This window comes from Lactuca saligna, chromosome 5, assembly GCF_052625555.1.
Source record: "Lactuca saligna cultivar CGN05327 chromosome 5, ASM5262555v1, whole genome shotgun sequence".
Lineage (NCBI taxonomy): Eukaryota > Viridiplantae > Streptophyta > Magnoliopsida > Asterales > Asteraceae > Lactuca > Lactuca saligna.
In genome coordinates, this window is record NC_136421.1 from 246,500,053 (window position 1) to 246,514,549 (window position 14,497).

The window sequence follows — 14,497 nt, forward strand, 5'->3', positions numbered from 1 at the left end:
CTTTTCATTACACATTTTACATAAAATCCCAAACCTTGATTGAAACAAGAACGTACAAGGAAGCCCTCCTCGTAACCCTCAACATGAGCTTCTATCCTCCTAGAATCCCTAACACTACAAGGTACTATGAAATTATAATGGCAACCAACAGCTGGGACCAAAAGAAAGAAAGTTCCTGCTCAGATAACGAACACGACACATATATCTGAATATCGAGCGCGCGCACGCGAACTTCATAAACCTAAATATTAGGTTTACTTCAATTAGCTTGTTTTGGGTAAACAAATAAGCGAATGAAAAAAAATACTAGAGTTTTTTAATGTTTTCAAGTATCAACTTAGATGAAATTAACTCGATATCATTTCATGATTGAATTGCATAATTAAACTTGTCGAACATGATAGTAGAACTTTATCTTTTATGAATTTATTTTCAATATATTTGCATTTCATGTCTTTTTACATTTCATTTTATATATAAAAAACAAAAAATCCCATTTGACTCCATTGTACCTTGTGCAAAGAGGCATTATCATTGATGTTTCTATAATGATCCACCCTAATTGTCTTGTATTACATCTAAGTGCATTGTAGCATTGATTTTGTATTTATTTAAGTGACCTCGTTATTTGTTGGATTGGCATCGTGACATGCGGTTTACTGTTTCAAAGTGTATCCCTTTTTCATTTACACCTTACACTTGAAAATATATATCCACCATTTCCTTCAATATGTTTAGCGTCACCGATTTGACTTGCCCGTTCCAAGTCGAGAGTTGGTTCAAGTGGCTTGAGCGAAGGCTTTGGGTCTCTTGGAACCTAGAGAAGGGGGCACTGTGTTAGGCTGGCTTCACAGAGCTGCGACAACCCCTCGCTTCTGATGGTGGAAGGATTACAAGTCTTGGCTATTCGGGCCTGTATTGCCGACTAGTCCGACTCAGATGGACACCCGCTTTTTAAAAATTTTCACACAAACATTTATTGTCCTTGTTTTGTTTCATCTCATGACGAACATATATATCATTAAAAGCAACCGGTTTTTGAGTCTCTTGTTACTTACCATATTTGTAACATGAAAGAAATCCAACAAAAGCCAGGTCCATGGTGGAAATTATGGGAGTGGGTTCACATGAAAACACCAACAGCAAAGACTTTGAACTCTGTAAGCTTTTTAAAGTCTAAAAGTTAAGTCAAATCTATGAACATTGAACTGGGCATTGGAGGAAATCCAGCTTGTGGGGTAGCAGGATGTAGTTATACAAATTCATAATAAGTACATGAGCAGAAGTTCAATTACAGTAAGTTGGTTTAATTGTTAGTTAAAAATAAAATTTTAGTTAGTTTCTGTATATATTATATTAGTGTGTTCCCATATTGGTGTGTGAAGAATTCCCAAGACGATGTTATCAAACTTATCTAGTATTGTTTCCATAGTTGACTAATAACTGGTTTCTGGCCTGGTTCGACACTTACAGGTCAAAAAAGTTGAACTGAATATTGGAGGGGTGCGCCGGGCCCTGGCAGTAGTGTAAGACCAAAGCGACGCGTGAAGAACCCCAGCAGCAAGCTACTGTAACGGGCCTTCCCCCATAAAAAATAAGATTAATATCGAGTGGGCCGATGGCCCACATATCAGATATTAAACTGATAAGAACAGATACTACACTTGATCTTAGCCAAAAGGCCGAGAAAGGTATGCTTCTTACAGCCCTGGGCTTCCCCTTTTCTACTCGCCTCCCTCTTGCCTGTTTCCTTCATTCACCCGATGTGGGAATTGGGATGCTGAATCTTTCACTTTCACTGCCAGCTCCCTTCCTCGTTCCTTCCTTCAATACTTAAATATTACTATTCTTTTGCTTCTTTACTTTCTTTATATATTCAAATCAAACTTACACTACTACTGCATTTGCATATATGTGTTTATGATTGCATTGCTTTTTCTGTCCTTTAAATTCACTCAATGCCAACAAACAAAACAACTTCATTTCATGTTGTGATGTTGATAACTACTGAATTATAAATGACTCCTTCCACTCATGTACCTACTGTCCATTCAGTTTTATATCACATATCATCTATTAAGTAGATTAATAGCTAAACACAATAACTAATGGACACACTCAAACTAATCAGATAAGTCCAACTTGTTAAAATCCCTTCTACATATATACAAAAATATGTGCTTTTAATCAACATAATCCTTTTAACTTGTTTTGCTGATAAAAACCATATTATATCTTCAAACCATCTAATTGTATAATCATATGATATCTAACACATTTCTTACTCGTTTAAAAAGCTGGCAGAAATTATTTTCCGGGCAACCGTTTCTTCTATGTTACGTCATCCCGTTCCCAGGTAACCTTAAACCTTACATTATGCTTCCCGTAAGTCTTCACTGTTCCTTTCCAAGATGCTATCCGCTTTTTCAACCTTACAATCACTTCCGATTCCATTCTAGCATTTATGGGGATGACTTTTACTGAACAAATATATTTAGAAAAAATAAAAATGCTCAATAATAACATTATATTCCAATTTTGTTAATGGATGAAAAGGAAAAATACATATTCAACAATCGAAACTTAATGCTCGCTCTTGTTTTACCATCTGTGATCTTTATTTTTCGACTGAATGTACATAAGGTGCTATAATCCATGTTCTAACATCATCACAGCATCGTTTAAGCCATTGATTTCAAGTAGTGGATATCAAGAGGTGAGTCTCAATTAATGCTACTCAAAACTCAATACAAGCTTCTGAAAATAAAGGAATTTTAACTCAAGTGATTGCTTGGATGTACTTGACTACTATCAACCCTGTTTGCTTCAAACTCCAAATTACATCCATCAGTTCAATCTTCTCCTCTCATTCTCTTTAGGTATATCTTGCTCTTTACTAAACAATAGGGATAATCTTAAGTGCTTACGTTATCATAAGAATTGATCCTCTTACTCATAACTAAAATATTCTCACCAATTTTCGGATCCTCCTGCTAATCACAAACTGTTTTTTTCTTCTAATTTCTTTTGTTGAAGCCTTGGTAATCAACTGATGGAGGGAAATGCAGAGACACGCAGAAGGAAATGGCAAACTCCCTCCCCGCACACCATCACGGTTCTTCAATTTTAAAGAGTCGCATTTGTCATTCCTGCTTTCGCTAAATCATTCTCATCATGGTTGGGGGTATTTTACTTTTAATGGAGATGTACTCCTTAAATATCTCAACTTTTCTTAACGACAAGGTGAGAGTAAATGAGAGGATGAAAAAGAAACACACACATACAATGTGTGTGTTGGGTTTCATCGATTTTGAGTTTGTGTAGGAATGGAGAAGTGAATTCTTAAATTATTGTAACTTAATTTCTTGAATTGATTAAATGAGAGGATGAAAAACGGAAACATACACATACACTCTCTGAGTGTGTTTTCATCACCTTTACAACACAAATCATTTTAACCACCGAATCAATTTGAGAGAACATTCCATCGCAAATCATCCAAACACATAATCAAATGAAATCGGAAACTTGAATGCTTTATTAATGGCGATGGAAGTGGGAAGAGGTGGACGGTGGTGATTTTCGATTGATGCAAACCTTGGAAGATTGTGAGGGGAAATTAGGGCTCCTTTACTGCAAAAAAAAAGTGAGAAAAGGGAAAAAAGAAGGGATCGAATGGGTGGACGTCTGGACGATGGTGATTTTCGATTGATGCAAACCTTGGAAGATTGCGTGAGGAAATTAGAGCTCCTTTACGCCTCGTTTCCCAGTTTAACAAAAGAAAAGAAGAGAAGATAAAAGGAAGCCACGAGAGAAAATAAGAGAAAGAAAAGGAAAACAAAATTTTCTTTTGTGTTCCCGAGTTGGAGAAAAGTAGAAGGAAAATGAATCATTTTATTTTTTCTTTCCAAAACCTCCTAAATCGGAAGGAAAGTTAGGAGAGAAAGTGATCCACCCATTTCCCTCCACTTCCTTTCACTTTCCTCCTTTAATGAAACTCGGGAACACCAATTTCTTTTATTTTCTTCTTAATTCCATCCATTTACTTTCCTTTCTCTTGTTAAGTTGAACTCGGGAACGGGGTGTTACCACAGAAAAGAGAAAAAGGTGGAAATATAAGGGATCAAATGGGTGGACACTGGACACAATAGTGGTGGGGAGGCTTTAGCTATTAGAAGTCAACGTACATTTAACAACTATGATCGAGAAACTAGTAATTTTAAGCAAAATAGTGTTTTGGACGGGTAAATTTTCGAGTTTGATGATCTAAGGGGTAAAAAAAGAGGGTAAAGGATCATTTAAAACCAAAAGTGAAACTTTAATGTGTTTTTATTTCAATAAACCTTCATTTTGTCAAACAACATTTGTTTGTTTGTGTTAACCGAATCTAAGGGATGATTCTAAGTCTTTATAATAGCATCGTCAAAATCATCCCATTTCATCTAATAATTATACAACTTGAAAGGAATGGTAATCTCCACCACATGTTCGAAAAGAATGGACCCACTACCTGATCTCTCCAAGGCCATTGACATAAAACCCGAAACATTTACAAGATTCTCGAACACTAAAAAACATTCCAATTAGCTCACTTTTCGTAATTATCACTAATTTGGGTAAATTTATAGCTACTCATAGGAACATCAAGTGACTTGTATTATGAATAAAATCATCAAATGAATTATCATGGCCTAATAAAAAATCAAACCTGCCCTCTCGAATAGGTCTCCGACTCCATTAAAGTCTCCAATAATAATAAAATATTCTCGGTCTCGATTCATGAAAGACCATATGAGCTCCCAAAGTGCCTTCTTTGACTTTTCATCCCGAGGATTCTACACACTGATCATCAAGAATCATAACTTATGAAACACTCACTCCACCTCGATAATGATAATTTGTTCCTTACAAGTAACTATATTCTTTATAACCACCAAAGGATCCCAAATCCATAGTAATACCCGTTTCCCTAAATACTCTTTAATTTTACAACATCTAACGAACCATACATGTTTATGAATCCCCTAATACATAACATAACAGTATGCTTTCTACACAACTTCATGTATTTATTCCATTTTAATATGCTCTTAATCCCACAAACATTTAAGAGAAAGAATATTCTTGTATCCACCATGTTCTCCCTCGATAATTTACGAATGTATGATTTACACCATTTCGAGTACATCCGGTCGTCGCTGAGTAGAAGGAGGAATTAACTGGCTTATCAAACGAATCCTCAACACAAAATCATGTTCCTCGATTGTGGGTTGCTTCCGGAACCCCTCGACAAAAACACAATGAAATAGACCAGATCAAATCCTTGTGGTTTCGACATGAATTTAGACGACCTTCCATCTTCATTGATATTATTTGACTTTGTTTATCCTTTCTTACCGTTAGTTATGTCTTTCACAATGACCATGTCTTTCTAAGATATTTGCTAGTCCGCATTAGTACTATCACCCTCAAAACACATGGCATCCCTCTCATGTATACCTTTTATTCTCTACTTGTTTTGATCGACCTCCATGAATTTTATCCACATTGTTAGTGTGTGCTTAAATGTAGGTTGAAAAAACTCGACAAAAACATCCTCATCCTTATTCTCACTCGCATCCTCATCATCAACTGGGTTGACTTCGTTTTCTCTTTCCTTATAAAATTGCGTACGAAGGAAATAAAAAAAATATCGCATTCGATACAATGCAAAATCAGACATTACTTGCTAGGTGAATATCTGTGTGTTGTACAAAATAAACTTACATAGTTAAAATTTGGAAAATCCATTTTAAAAATAATTATGTTATTGATATTAACAATGAAACAATATTTTTTTCACCGAGTTGTTATAAAAAAATTTATAACAATTTTAAGTCATATTATAACATTTAATAAATCATATTATTTAATTGCCCCTACTCGCGGTTTACTTGTAAACAAAAGTAAATATGAAGCTAGATTTAGTGTTGCTTTTGAACGTTATCATAATTTAATTTAGATATTAGTTTTTGACCTTTTTGTAAGGTAATGTAATGTAATTAATAACTTTATGTTATAACTATTATTATTGTAAAGTAATACAAAAAATACTTATTAGGGAAAAATACTATTTTAAATAATAATTTTAAATATTTTTAGGTAATTTGACATGTCAATTTAGGTTTTACATTTAGAAAATTTAATCTAATTTTAAAAAAAAAATAGTCTTTGAATATTTTTAAGTTATTTTCAAATTTTTGATTTATATTTTGGATTTGATATGATATTTAAATGATATTTTGTTTATATTTTGGATTTAACATTTTAAGTATATTATATTGATAATTCAAAAAAATCTACCATTACTATGATCATATTTCACATTTATTAATATATTTAAGCTAATATATTAGATATATTAGGTTGAAATTAGTAGAGTTTTGGATGGTTCAAATACATGTGGTGCTTGGAAATATGCATATATATTATTATAAAAATTGTAGCAAAATTAATGAAAGGCAAATTGCCCAACTTCTTTAAATTAGGATTCTTGTTTGATTCTGTTTTCTTTCTAAACAACCATTGGCAATCTACACGTCTACCTAATGGGGTATGGGCGTAAGCCCAAGTAATACCAGGTCAACTCTAGCAATATCAGGTCAGCCGAAAAATCCGACCTCGTAAAAAACCACGAAAACGATATTCAACCTATCAACGAATACCGACCACGTACACTAAGAACTCATATATGCGCTCCTTTCCTTTAGATTATGTAAGCCTTTTTCCCAAGTTGCAAGAACAATTCCCGCATGTGCACGTAGGTGAAGGCGAGACAGATTCGATTTCATCCCATACGCCTCTCATCATTGTGAAGTAGGACGAGACTAAATGTGCTTCTTGTCGCATGTTGGTTAGGGGTCATTTAAGCTTGTATGCCCTCGGAGCACTTTCTTTTCCGAATCTTTCTTGAAGATCTTCCCAAATCTGTAACGCCCACGAATTTAGGGTATACATTTTAATGATTATAAAATTATAAATATTTGTTTTAACGAATAGTTGAATCCTCAAATAGGACAATCGTAAATAAATAAGAATCATTCATACGCAATATGAGTTATATAAATGATATTTATATATTTAATACATGTGTCTACGGGAAAATATTATGTGCTTATAATATTTGTATAAAACATTATTATAAATTTAACGAATTGCGATAAAAACATTAAAAATAAAAGACTATTTTGGATAAATAGTCTTGATGAAAGTTGTAGTGGTCGTGATGACAATTATATGGGTATGAAGAACGCTTAAATCTGATTTCGTATGAAGAAGTTATGATTTTTCGAAGTGTCATTTTTAACCCTATACGACAGAGTGGGTCATAAAAGATGAATTGGAGATATTTTTCTTATTAGTCTAAGTAACCTAAATGATAGCCATAGTAGTCTAAATAACGAAAGTGTGTATATAAATAATGCCTAAATGTTAAGTACGAGGAAGTTATGAATTTTCAAATGTTTTGATGCGACACAGTATAATAGTGTGTCACATAGAAATCAAAATTAAAATTGGTTGATTGTTATCCAAAACAATGTAAACAAGAGTTGAAGATCTCGCAAATACGAATTTATCGATATATAGACAGTCGAGAACGGAGTTCATATGAAGGAGTTATGATTTTCACATAAAATTTAACTGTTTAATCTCTATAAAAAATATGAATTTAAATAGATAAGAATTATATGTTGATATCTAAAGGAAAGGATGGTACTCAGAAATACATACACGTCTGGCGATGAAGGGATGGCAGGGTACTACCATAGATTCATACATGATTTCTCCAAGATTGTGGTACCCCTCGCTCGTCTGACGAGGAAGGGGTGGATTTCCAGTGGGGCCTTGAACAGCAGACTGTATTTGACACTCTGCGACAGCGACTCTGCAAGGCGCTGATTTTGACACTCCATGAGGTGTTGGATTAAGGGTCTAAGCTCATAACTATAATTGGTATGTATTTGACCCGATAGTAGCATGGTCCATTTTGGGTTGCCTTCACCATAACAATTTGATAAATTGATATTTGAGTAAGATGTTATTAGTGATTTACTAATATATTATAAGTATAATATATTAATTGAGAAATCATATTATTTAATTAGTATTGATCAAGAATTAATTTTTAATCAATTTAGTGATCAAAATAGACTAATTGAATTAATAGGGACTAATTATGTAAATCAAGTAATACATATGGATTGGGCTAGTGATCCATGGTTGATTTGTGATGGGCTATGCTTATTGGTTAATCCATGAAGTGATAATCCAAATCAAATGCATGGATCATAAGCTTAAGTGTAAGATTAGGGTTACATATGACTATTGGAATTCTACACTATAAATATGTAATCATATGCACTAAAATCGGTGACCACCATGCATTTCAACAAGAGAATCTGATTTTTAGTCTCATAAATATCTCTCATATTCATCTAGTTCTTTATTGGTGTTTGTGACTTGTTTGAGGCACAACACTTCGGATGTTAAGCTCACTTAAGGTCAAAGTCCTATTAGCTACATCAAGAGGTAATCTTCTAACTTGTTTTATGATCCATATGTCAAATTTTGTATGCCAGTTTAGGCTTCATTCTTTGGAAACGAATGTTGCATGTAGAATTAGAGAAAACTTAGATCCAAAGAATTAGGGTTGTATGTGCACCATAGGGATGTTAGGGTACATAAAACCCAACAGTGGTATCAGAGCCATGATTGTTTTCTATTATATGGATGCAAATGTGCGATTTTCAAAATCTGAAAAATGACAATTCCAAATTCTGCCATGGCCTATTCAATCAGTCCATCTATGAACTCGATGAGTAGGTGCCTTATTGTAACGCCCGCAGATACGGGCTAGTCAATTTAGAGACAATAAGCATCAAAAATGAGTTTTTGATGGAAGATTATTTAGAAGGGTTAATCTTAACCAAGTTGTAGTATATGTTACAAGGGTTCGGTACATATAAAGAACGCCGAAATCCGAGTTATAACGAAGAAGTTATGACCCGTCGAAGTTTTTCAGCAAAACTGGCACGGCACTGGGAGATGTAAATAGTGAATTTACAATAGATGACTTTTTAGCCTTAGTAATCTAAACAAAATTCGTAGAATATGTTAATTTGAGAGCATCCATAAAAAGAACGCCCAAATCTAACTTCGTATGAGGAAGTTATGAATTTTCTAACATTTGACATAGTAGTGCACGACCCGAAACTCGAACTTTAGTTCGAGCAGTTAGGAACTCAATGGTAAAAAGACATACGAAAACGGAGTCCGTATGTAGAAGTTATGAGTTTTACGCGAACATTTAACGGTATAATCTCCTCCTACTGTTAAAATTAAGATCGGTTGAGAATTAGCCGACGGAGTCTAAATGAAAGTTTTAGATCTTGTTTTTACCTACGTGCGGATATAAATAATGTCGAGAGTAGAGTTCGTATGTTAAAGATATGGATGAAACTTGGTCCCTACTCTTCGAGCGCGATAAATTCGATACAGTTTTGTAAATTTGAGATAGAATGAGAATTAACTGACAACGTCTAAATGAAAGTTGTAGTACTCGTAAATACAAACGCGTGGATATAAAGAACATCAAAAATGGAGTTCGTATGAACGAGTTACAAATTATAATAGCATATTTATGTATTAAAATAAAGTATAAATCATATATACGTACACATATATATACAAATGTCTATATCATTAGAAAGGTATCAATGATGCGGTTATATAAGATTAGTGTTAAGTACTTTTGACATTAGTTTAGTATAAATATCGTTAAATCTATTTAAAATAGTATTATGAAGGGGTGTTTAGTCGTTTATATAACTATAAGGTCATTAAGTAATTATGGAGGGTAGTTTTTGTAAATTCAATTACTATAAATAAGAGGTTTGGTCTCTCATATTTATTGCACTATTCTCTTGATTCAAGAGTCTTTCTCTTCTTATCCCCCGAGCATTTCGGTCCCTCGTGATTCAACTTCTCTTTCTATAGTTTTAGTATAGTAAGGTGAGCGTTGAAGCGCTGCACGAATCTTTCTTAGAAATATTCAGAGACGAAGTTCTGCCCCTGCAGAGCCCGACTCCTAGCTAAAACCCCCTTGTAAGTAAGTTATGCTTACCCTATTTTAATATAGCTTATATTTAAAATTAGTATTGTTATTATGAACTTATAATAAATATTTGAGCTATTATTATATAAGTGTCGTTATAATATATTTTTAACTACTCGCGGTACGGGGAATCTAGTTTAAAGGGCCGCATAGGGTTGTTGGATTTCATAAGTGCTATATGCCAAAATGGTCCTGTCCTCCAATGTTTTATGTTTGTCCCTTGTCTGAACATAGTGGTTGGAAAGTATTGTTTAAACGCTTATATGATAATAATAAGACTAATAATTAGTCATGGTAAATATAGACTAAAATATAGTGGTAATAATATTTAGTTTCATCGAAGGAAATTATTTTAAAGTAAATGAAGCGTTGTCCGAGTACCGAGTCACTACCTTATCAAGTGAGTGCATAGTCCCTTTCATCTTACACATAGATATGAAGTATTTAATATAAATTATGTGTTGTGAGTGCATAGTTACTTTCATCTTACATATAGATATGAAATATTTTATATAAATTACGTGCTATGTGTGCATATTATTTGAATACTTGTTGTCTATGTTGGATGAACGATTTTATACATGTTTTAAAAGATTTAAACGATATATTTATTTTATATCTACAAATATGTTGTGGATGAAACATGGGTAGATGAAATAGTTGGCGTGTGATGAAATAAAATGATGAGAGATAGGTGATGATAGAAAGGTGATGATAATTAGGTAAATAGATGATGATGAATAGGTGATGTAGGATGAAAGGAGATATCATAACCTTAACCAACAATGTGGCAATATAGTCATCTACCAGAGTATAGATGGAGATCACAGACTATTCTATACAACCCCGTGGAAACACCAACAAGCCCATAACCTGTAGGTAATGAATTACGAGTTCAGGCGATGTTGTAACTACATATTCATACGATGATACTCTAACCCTTAATATGAATTACGATTTCAGGCGATGTTGTAACTACATATTCATGCGATGATACCCTAACCCTTGTTAGGCACGTATTTAGGGAGTAATCCCTGAATCAATATTATTTATGTGATGTAGGCGATGATCCTTAGGGAGAGACCTTAGGAATAAACATATAAGGAAATGTGATGTAAGGAGTTGAGATGTAAATATGATGTAGGAGACGACCCTTAGGATAAATCTTTATGGAAAGTACTTAGGAATAAAGAAGATAATGGGGATGGATAATTAGGTTAATTGTTTGATGATTAAACATAATAATTATATTATTGTGGGTTGAAAACCCTATGTACTCACAAAGTTTCCCAACCTGACCCACTCAGTTTACGTGTATCACAGGTGACGATGTGAAGTTACATTACACTGAGAGATTAAGGAGATATAGATCACTAGTGTAAATAAATGTAAGTTCTGTTTATGCTTATGTTTCTGTATTGACGATGACACCCCAAATGTTTTAAAAGGAATAAAAATACATTTATTCGGAAATGTTTGATAATGAAATTATCATTTATTTATGGGAACAAATTCCGCAACATTTTTATTAAAAGATGTACTCTGATTTTTATAAAGCATAAACAAAATCGGTATTTTTCTGGCAGTGAAAATGGGGATGTCACACTTATGAAGATGAACTCGTCGGGTTCATTAGTGCACTCGACGAGTTGGTTCATCGGAAGACAGAATTTTCGAGTTTTTGACCTGTTTTGGATTAAGTAGACATACTCATATCTATATGTTTCTTGAAAAAATTCCATAAATTATCTTCAAGTTATGGAATATTAAAAGTCATTATTCATGAAACTATTAACTCTTGTAAGTTATAGAATTCAAGAGATCTTGAAAGGTTTCATAACTTGTCCTTAGGTTTGGATTTTGAAAGGTCTCATTTATGGAACTTTAAAATCCATAAGTTATAGAAATCAAAAGTTTTGACAAGTTACAAAACTTGCCCTCAAGTTTTGGAACTTGAAGAGTCTCATTTATGAAACTTTAATTCCAAACCCTAGAATTTTAAAAGTTTAAAATTCAACCTTTATACTATTATAATATTAAGAGTTATATATATATATATATATATATATATATATGTGTGTGTGTGTGTATATATATATATATATATATATATATATATATAAAAGACAAGTTAGTCTTACTGTTAGTAGACATCATTCACGAAACCGGTCTATAAGGGTGTATAAGGTTACTCCCTATAAAATGGTGTTTTAATGGGTGTCCACTCTCACCCACCGTTTCCTTGACTAGTGGAGGGTTGTGAGCCGAACGGGTAGGATATGACATTAATTCTCATTAATAAGTATAATGAAAATTATTAAAGTAACTAAAATTTTATAAATTCCCAAACTTAGTTACTTTAGGAAAAATATGAAATGGTGCTATCCCATGGAAATTTCACTTTGCACCTTGCTAAGTTGTTAGTGGAGCGTGTGGGGTTAACCGACATAGCAACGAGCGAAGCGTCGAAGGAGGCAATATGGTTGAATAACTTCATTGGAAACCTTTGAGTTGTACCAACCATAAAAGAGCCTATGGAGATTTTCTATGATAACGAAGAAGCAGTTGCATTAACCAAGTAACCAAGGGATCATGGTAGATTCAAACGTATCGACAAAAAATATCACTTCATCAGACATCGGGTAGAAGAGGGACTCATTGTAGTCAAGAGGGTATCGTCAGAGGAGAACCCAGCAGACCCCCTCACAAAAGGTCTGAGCATGGTTAAGTACTTGCAGCATGCGAGGAACATTGGTCTGAAGGACGATATTAGTTTTAATAATTAGATAGATGTTTAGAAACTTGTAATATTTAAATGCATTTGACATTTTACGATTAATTAATGGAGAATTATTTATGATTAAAGTTTACTATATTGTGTCAAATATTTACTATTGTTTCACTTTTGCATGTTTTTCTTCCAGAATAATTAGATTGTTCAATTTATCCATAGTCGATAATACTTTAGGAGTAAGTTGTGAGGTTAGATCGTCATGAATTGGTTTGTAGATTGTCTAAGTGTTTAGACATAACAAAGGTTTGCCGCGACGTTCATGAGTACTCTTGAAATAAGATATGAGTACTGGATTAAACCCACGCTGATGTGAAGCACTTCATGGAATTAATTGTTGGATTGAGTGTCTAAGCCCATAACTATTTTGATATGTACATGACCCGATTATAAGCATGGTCCTTTTGGGTTACCTTCACCATAGCAACTGATATGATAAATTATGGAGAAAGAGGATTAATTACGATTTATTAATATGTTATAAGAATGATATATTAAAAGAGAAATCATATTGTTTAATTAATATTGATCAAGAATTAATTTAGAAATAATTTTGTGGTTAAAAGAGATTAATTAAATAAAGGGTATTGATACTGTAATTATAAGATAGTTACAAAGCTTGGCTTAGGATCCATAAAGAAGCAATGGATGAATTCTATATGAAAGTCCATATAGATATCGTCCAAGGGGCCTTCTGGAAGGATCTTTGGGCTGCTTAAGGACTAAGCAACTGGATTAGGGTTTCCAAGTTGATAATCCTAGAAGCGTTAACTATATAAGGAACCCCAAGACTCCCAAAAACATGTCTAAGCATTCTTTAGAAGATCTTGGATGTTTTTATGCCTCTTTTTTTCTTTCTTTCTTTCTTTCTTTCTTTCTCTCTCTCTCTCTCTCTCTCTCTTGTTCATCCTTGTTGCTAGTGGTGTTTGTGACTTCATTAGAGGTGCAACACTTGGGGCACTAGGCTTTCAGAAGTCAATATCAAGAAGGATTGTGATTTTTATTGCTACATAACAATCAAGGCAAGATCTAAACTCTAATCATATGTAAATTTCGATTATATTATGCTAGATTTATGGTTTATGAACTTTAGATGATTATTGCATGTACAATTAGACAGACTAGATCTAAAGCTTTAAGGTTTGCATGTGCACCATAGGATTGATGTAATGCTCAAAACTCATCAGTGGTATCAGAGTCTAGGTTGTTTATCTATTGTATTTGATGCTATGTTTAATTGTTCAAGACTGAAAATCACGAAAACCCATTATGGTGCATGGACTCACCGAGTCCATATGTGAACTCGCCGAGTTCACTAGCAACTCGACAAGTCCATTGTTAGCTCGACGAGTCGGAGGGTCAGATGAAAGATTTTTCGGGATTTTGACCTATTTTAGCTTAGGATAATTACCAAAACCGTTTTTGATTCATAAAATCTGAATTTTATTAATATGATGTGATTATCCTTGTCAAAATAGAAGATAATTGTCATTTAATTAGATAATCATTGTCTTATATGATAAAACTTTAATTATTTGAATTATTTGATTGAA

General features: G+C 33.4%; 1 non-coding gene across 1 annotated transcript; it reads right to left on the reverse strand.

The window, feature by feature from the left end:
* Nucleotides 1-1,498: 1,498 nt before the first annotated feature.
* LOC144999378 (U2 spliceosomal RNA) lies at nt 1,499-1,695 on the reverse strand. The gene has a single exon (XR_013660852.1). It is a non-coding gene; the product is annotated as a U2 spliceosomal RNA (small nuclear RNA).
* Nucleotides 1,696-14,497: the final 12,802 nt, after the last annotated feature.